This window comes from Canis lupus, chromosome 7, assembly GCF_011100685.1.
Source record: "Canis lupus familiaris isolate Mischka breed German Shepherd chromosome 7, alternate assembly UU_Cfam_GSD_1.0, whole genome shotgun sequence".
Lineage (NCBI taxonomy): Eukaryota > Metazoa > Chordata > Mammalia > Carnivora > Canidae > Canis > Canis lupus.
Genome location: NC_049228.1, coordinates 39,005,591 through 39,012,176, shown reverse-complemented (window position 1 = coordinate 39,012,176; position 6,586 = coordinate 39,005,591). Strand labels below are relative to the sequence as shown.

General features: G+C 51.7%; 1 long non-coding RNA gene across 1 annotated transcript; it reads left to right on the top strand.

The window, feature by feature from the left end:
* The first annotated feature begins 2,940 nt into the window (after positions 1-2,940).
* Positions 2,941-5,825, top strand: LOC102155860. The gene is made up of 4 exons (XR_005361675.1): positions 2,941-3,250; positions 3,358-3,501; positions 4,357-4,435; positions 5,381-5,825. It is a non-coding gene; the product is annotated as an uncharacterized LOC102155860 (long non-coding RNA).
* The last annotated feature ends 761 nt before the right edge of the window (positions 5,826-6,586 follow it).

Sequence of the window (6,586 nt, the reverse complement as noted above, 5' to 3'; positions counted from 1 at the left end):
GTGTGATATTCCTTCTGGCTCCATTAGCATATCCCTGGGAGGGACTCATTCTCATCACTGTTAACCCTGCTAACGTTTTCCTGCCGACAAGGAACTAGCAGGTATTAGCACCTGTCCAAAGCAACGACGACAAGAGCCACACCTGCAGTGGAGAGGGCGTTGGGTAGGTGTTAACAAGCTCTGCAAGGAGAAATGTGCAGGGCAGGGGTGAGGGCTCAGGGCCTATCCTGCATGGGGCGTCACGGAGGGAGGTACAGGGCAGTGAGCAGGCAAGGGTGCCAGGGAAGGGGAAGGCGAGGGTGTGCATGCTGGGAGGGAGGCCGACTTTTGGGGACAACTGTATCCTCTGCACAGAGTGCAGATTTCCTGCTCTGATTTCCAATCACCTCCCGTAAACCTCCTTTTTGCTACCGTGTCAGAAAATTCTCAGGTATTTTTCAATTTTGGTTCACCTTCATCTTAAAAATAAATACGTACCTCACAGCATTTTTCAGAGGGGTGGGTGTTTGATGAACTAAAGTGAGTGACAATAGGGTGTCACAACTCCAGAAAGGTTTCATATCGCTGGTTTCGAGTTTCCCAGTGAGTGGGAGTTTGATGAAGTGAAAAATGAAGTGGCTTCCAAGTCACTCTGCCCCTACTATGCTGATCTGCAAACATGTAACCTTCCCACACAGCTGCAGAGCTCCAGCCCTGGGGTGAATGAACCCTGCAGAGCTAGCACGCGTGGCACTCAACCCTCAGCTAGAGAAAGGACTAGAAGGATGTGTTAGCAGACAGTTGACAGCAGCAGGACCCTCAGGGACACAGCCAGAGGCGGGACCAGTCAAGGCTGCATGACCGGTATATAGTCTGCAGCACAAGAGCTTTCCCTCTCAGGGTAGTGGCCAGTTGGAGCCCTGGCCTCACAGTTCCCTCTAAAGGAGGCCACCACCCAAGTGGGTTAAGATGCTCCTTTCTGGATCCCTGTACTCAGCGCTTCACACCCTCCAGGACAAGAGGGAAAGGGGCAAATCAGCCTTGTTAGCATCTGTGTACACTGGGCTTGACCCAAAAGCAGTGCTGGATTGTGCCTTTTAGGACAGGCAGGGACTAGACACACTTCCCTGTGTCTGAAGGCAGCTCCTGGCTTAATTTCACATTTTTTTAAGCTCCGTATTATGTGGGAGTCTTTTGGGTTTTTTTTTTTTTTAAGATCTTATTTATTCATGAGAGACACAAAGAGAGGCAGAGACACAGGCAGAGTGAGAAGCAGGCTCCCTGTGAGGAGCCCCATGAGGGACTCAATCCCAGAACCCCAGGACAACGACCTGAGCGGAAGGCAAACTCTCAGCTGCTGAGTCACCCAGGAGTCCCCAGGAGTCTTTTGTAAGTGATGATTACTTTGGATTACCCATTTGCATTGTAATCTTCCTATTTCCCAAAGGAGAGAGCCTGAGGGGTCCTTTCACCAGGATCCCCTTCTCCAGAGCCCAACAGGTGGTGTCACTGATGGGGAGACACCTTCACAGGTGCCCAGGTGGCATTTGTAGCTTTTCCTGGTACCCAAGAGCTAACTCCTTCTCCCTCTGGGTTTTCCTCTTTCAAAACTCTGTATGGCTGTTGCTAATGGATGGGATATGGATAATGCAAGTCGGGCCTCTATGGACATTGTTTTGATTTTATTTATTTATTTATTTATTTATTTATTTATTTATTTATTTAGAAGATTTCATTTATTTATTAATGAAAGACACATGAGGGTGGGGCAGAGACACAGGCAGATCCCTCTAGCAGGCTCGCTGTAGGGAGCCCGATATGGGACTTGATCCCCAAACCCTGGGATCACACCCCGAGCCGAAGGCAGACGCTCAACCACTAGCCACCCAGGTGCCCCACTATGGACATTTTTACAAAGATAGAGCTCTTGGGCGCCTGAGTGGCTCAGTGGGCAAAGCATATGCCTTCGGCTCAGGGTCATGATCTTGGGGTTTGGGGATCAGCCCCACACCTCCACCCCCGCTCATGTGCTCTCTCTCTCTCAAGTAAATAATCAATCTTATTTTTTATGAGGACCTGCCCCTCCCAGCCCCTGGAAAGCAAATCTGTCACAGCTTCCAGAATGCTGCCATCCTCTGAATTGCAACTTTTCAATCTCCAAAGGAAATTTGGTCACCGGGCATTTCAATGGCCGTTTTAAAATATTACAAAAGCTTTGGCAGAGTCCCGACAGGAGGGGCGGGCACCTGTGCCTTGGCTTGGAAGCCAGCAGGCAGCACTGGGGAGTGTAAGTGACCGGCCACGGCCAGCTCCGCTTGGCGGCTCTCAGCTGCCGCCCTGTTTGCTGCCAGCATCACGCAAAGCACCTGGTGGAGGGAAGGCCCCAGGGACTAGAACCAGTGAACACCTGGCTCATGGGGGTCGGACGGCCCCGCAACTTTCCTGTCCCAGGACGGATGCCCCCTCCAGCTGCTTGCCTGGAGGTGGTTGTGAGCAGCCAGCTGTTAATGAACGTGTAGCAGGTGTATATGCACGACCCCTCGGAATCCTCCCAAAACTCCAGGTCCAGGAACGCCCCTATGGAGCAGGGCCACACACAGGCAGCCTTCATACTGGGTCAACTCCTTAATGCAAGATCGTTGTTAACTTGGGATTTTTTCGGAAGAGAGGAGGGGCTCTGCCTCAGTGAGCAGAGGCAGATGCTCTGTTGTTGGAATGAAATGAAATTAAATGCGTCCTTCGGAATCAATAAACCATTCCCAGGACAAGGAAGGGTCACGGTCAGGCCTGAGGTTGGGGGCTGATTTCAGGTGCCTGCTGGCTTTTGCAAAGGAGGAAAAGCAACCAGCCCTGTCCTCCTAATTCCCCTCGCCAACCAGGCCTAGAGGGTTCACCATGTTCTCACTGGAGTTCAAGAGCAGCTCACTAAACATCCTGTCCTCTGAAAACTGACCCACCCCGTAGGGCACACGCCAAGAGTGCTTCTCTTCTGGTATTCAGGCCAGACGGTGATATTCCTGTGGTCACAGGCACGAGTTCCTGGAGGAGGGGCACTGGTCCTGAAAGCCGGGGCCCCACACTGAGCTCCACGGGCTCCCACTCAGTTCCACTCCGAGACGCAGCATGGCAGAGAACTGGGAAGGTCCAGGAATTGGGAGCAAGGTTGTCTGAGCTCAGGCCGGAGCCTCTGCAACAGAAGGTAATGATCATACTCGCCTACCAGAGTCATTGCCAAGAAATGAGAACAGGCCCTGCACACAACTGGTGCAATGTAAGTGTGAGCAGCCTTTGCCTTCACCCCTGGATTCACCTCTGTGCCATGCCCCTACCTCCCCCTCCACTCCATGGGGGCCATACTCCTGCGATGGTTTCTTTCAGGTGCTGAAAACTGAGGCTGCGTCTGGCTACTTCAGCCCTGCCCACCTCACGCCCATCTGCAGGATCTGATCCCCGGAAGAGCTCCAACATCGCTGCCCCAGGACTTGCTGGCAGGCAGATCCTCTCAGGATGTGGTTGTGAAAGGTCACTTTTCACCTCTTGCCCTGAGCCACGAGGAAAAGCAGTCACATGATTGCTCAAGATCATGTGCCTGTTTCTCTGGTGCTTGTGAGGGACCACCTGAGCCCCGTATGGGTGATGGAGAGGCCCCGCCCAGGCACTCATGGAGCGGGGTGGGGGAGTCTGCTTAGTTAAGAGTGAGCCTGACAGTTGGGAGCCGTGCACCCTTCGCTTCTTCTGTGAGCTGCCTGTTCCCCAGCCAGCACCCTTCGTGCCCTGCCTTCGAGAACTGGAAATAGCTAGCACCGAGGCTGTTTTATTTTATTATTTTTTTTAAGATTTTATTTATTTATTCATGAGAGACACAGAGGAAAAGGCAGAGACACAGGCAGAGGGAGAAGCAGACTCCCTGCAGGGAGCCTGACGCGGGACTCGATCCTGGGACTCCGGGATCACAACCTGGGCCGAAGGCAGACACTCAACTGTTAAGCCACCTAGGCGTCCCCCGAGGTTTGAAAGTAGAGATGACGAAAATAATTGCCATATGCCTCTCTAAGTAGAAATTACAGCAGGCATAAAGGCTTTCCATAACGAGACTCGGCCCCTTGTCCCCCTTCGGCACCCCGAACCACAGAATCAATAATGTCATTCCAAGTGCAGCGTCCCCAGGACAAGATGTGAATCTGCTCCCCACGCCTGGCCCTCCGGAGCCTGCTGTCTGGGGCTGGGGCTGGCTCCTCCGCCCTAAGTGCCCATCCCTTCCCGGGATCCCGGCCAACATGCCAGGGTTGCAAATTTCTCTAATTTCACAGGGAGCTTTGTTCGGGGGTTGAGTGCTCACAATGGCTGTGGCCATCTATCTCCATTCTGTTTCCTCAGACGTGAACTCAACTAGCTTCTGTGGAGTACCTTTTGTATGAAATGCGTCCGCCAACACTATCTCGTTGAGTCCTCCGAGGTGGGTGTCACTACCCTTCCCATTCTGCCTGAGGACATGGACACCTGAGTCACGTTAGCAAAGCAACACAGAAAACCAGGGCCAGGGCCAGGGTGCCTGCCCAGAGCGCACGATGACTGTCCCACGTTCCCCTTCTCACACTTGTCCTACATTCAGACATTTCCAGTCTCAGAGGAGCTCGACCTCGGTTGGAGGAGGTGCTGATTAGAGATTCTGCATATGTCCTGGGGGAAGATGCCGTATGTGCGACCTCTGGGGACCCTGCGCCCTGGGGGGATGAGGGCCAGGGGAAGGGTCGTTTTCCCCTCTCCTGGAGACCCTGGGGGCCCGCAATGCAGAGCATCCAGGCTTCCAATCCTATAGCAGGCCCCGAAGGTATGGGGCCACGGGTGTTTGCACCCACCTGCACTGAGCCAACCCACCTTGCTGGACGTGCCCACGTGCTAAAAAGCCTTTGTGCAGTTTGTGTGCCACAAACTCTTCACAAGGTCGTGTCCAGTAAGCACAGATGATGAGCACAGGCCAGAAGCAGAGCACAGGGTCCACCCTTCCACTCCTCTCACAGCTCTCCACATGGGTGGGACAGTATTGGTCATCAGCCCCTCTATCAAAGGGTGCCAGGATGTACGGCAAAGCCGAGCTGCCTATAGATCTGTGGATTTTTTACACTTTTTCTTAAAAAGAGGCCCTTCCTGACAGTTTTGCTTAGAGACTGCAGGTTCCTGCATGATGTTTGTTCTCCTTTCACCACTAATTATAAAACTCCAAGTTTATTTGTGGCAGCACTGCACCCAGCTAAAGTCTCCATTTGTGAGCTTTCCTGACCAATGAGGTAGCAGAGGAGGTTTTATGTGCAACTTTTAAGACTTCTGCCTAGACTCAGTTGGCAAGTTGTCCTTCTGTTGTGTTTGCCATTCTGCCTTTATGCTGCTGACTGGAATGCAGATGTGATGGCTGACATGCTGCAGCCCTCTTGAACCATGCGGTGACCCTGGGAATGGGAGCCTATGCTATGGAAGGTGCTGGAGAAAGCCAGAGCGGCTTGGGGTTCCTGATAACTTCATGAAGATGCCGTGCCTGCCCAGAACTGCATCTTTCTGGACTCTTTTGACACCAGAGAACGAGCCCTTGTTTCTGTTGTATAAAGTCTAACTTAATCCTAAATGATGGGTCTTGTTTGACTAAAGTTCTGGAATGTCTAGCTATCCTGGGATACTTGAGTCCTACCTGCTTTCTCTGCCTTTTAAACACATACCTGAGTCTACTTCGTAATGTGATGAAGCACAGAACATATGGTTACCTGTACAAGTTTAGGTACAGAGACTTTGTGGATAGTTCTAAATTAATGTCTAAATTCAGTCCTTTGTTGAATAAATATATGTGGAACATCCGTCATGCCAGGTACTGAGCTACTCTACTCTCTGGGAGCTCATGGAGAGATATGTACTTAAATAGTGAAATGTGTACTGTAAGAAAGTGCTATGACAGAAAGGAGTTCCCCAATATAACCTTGGGGAAGGCTTCCCAGGAAACACTGGGGCCTGGAGGGCAGGTGGGAGCTAGGCAGGTATGGAAAAAGAGAAGCTTTCTGTGGCTGATGTGCAGCCCTCTCAATGGACCACACTTGTCCTTTCTAAAAAGTCTATGACCCAGCAGCTGATTCTTTCTAAGCTTGCAGCTGATTCTTGCTAAGCTTGCGGTGATCAATACTGATGGCCACTCCACTGCTGTACCCACAATTTATTTTTTTAAGATTTTATTGATTTATTTGAGCGAGAGAGAAAGAGCATGAACGGGGGCGGGGGCAGGAGAGGGAGAAGCAGACTCCCCACTGAGCAGGGATCCCTATGCGGGGCTCAATCCCAGGACCCCTAGATCATGACCTGAGCTAAGGGCAGACAATCAACCCACTGAGCTACCCCCAGGTGCCCTGCACCCACAGTTTAGAAAGGAATTCATCTTTTTTTCCTTCTTTTACCACAGTGTTTACTCCCTCCTAGGGCTGAGAGCAAGGGGAAAAATGCTTGTGAGTCAGAAAGCCTGATCGTATAACAAAGATATGATGATTTAGGGGAAGGTCATACTCTGTATCCAGATCAATCTGCATTCTGGGGCCTTGGCATGGGAGGAGAGGTGGTGTGGGGCAGGGGA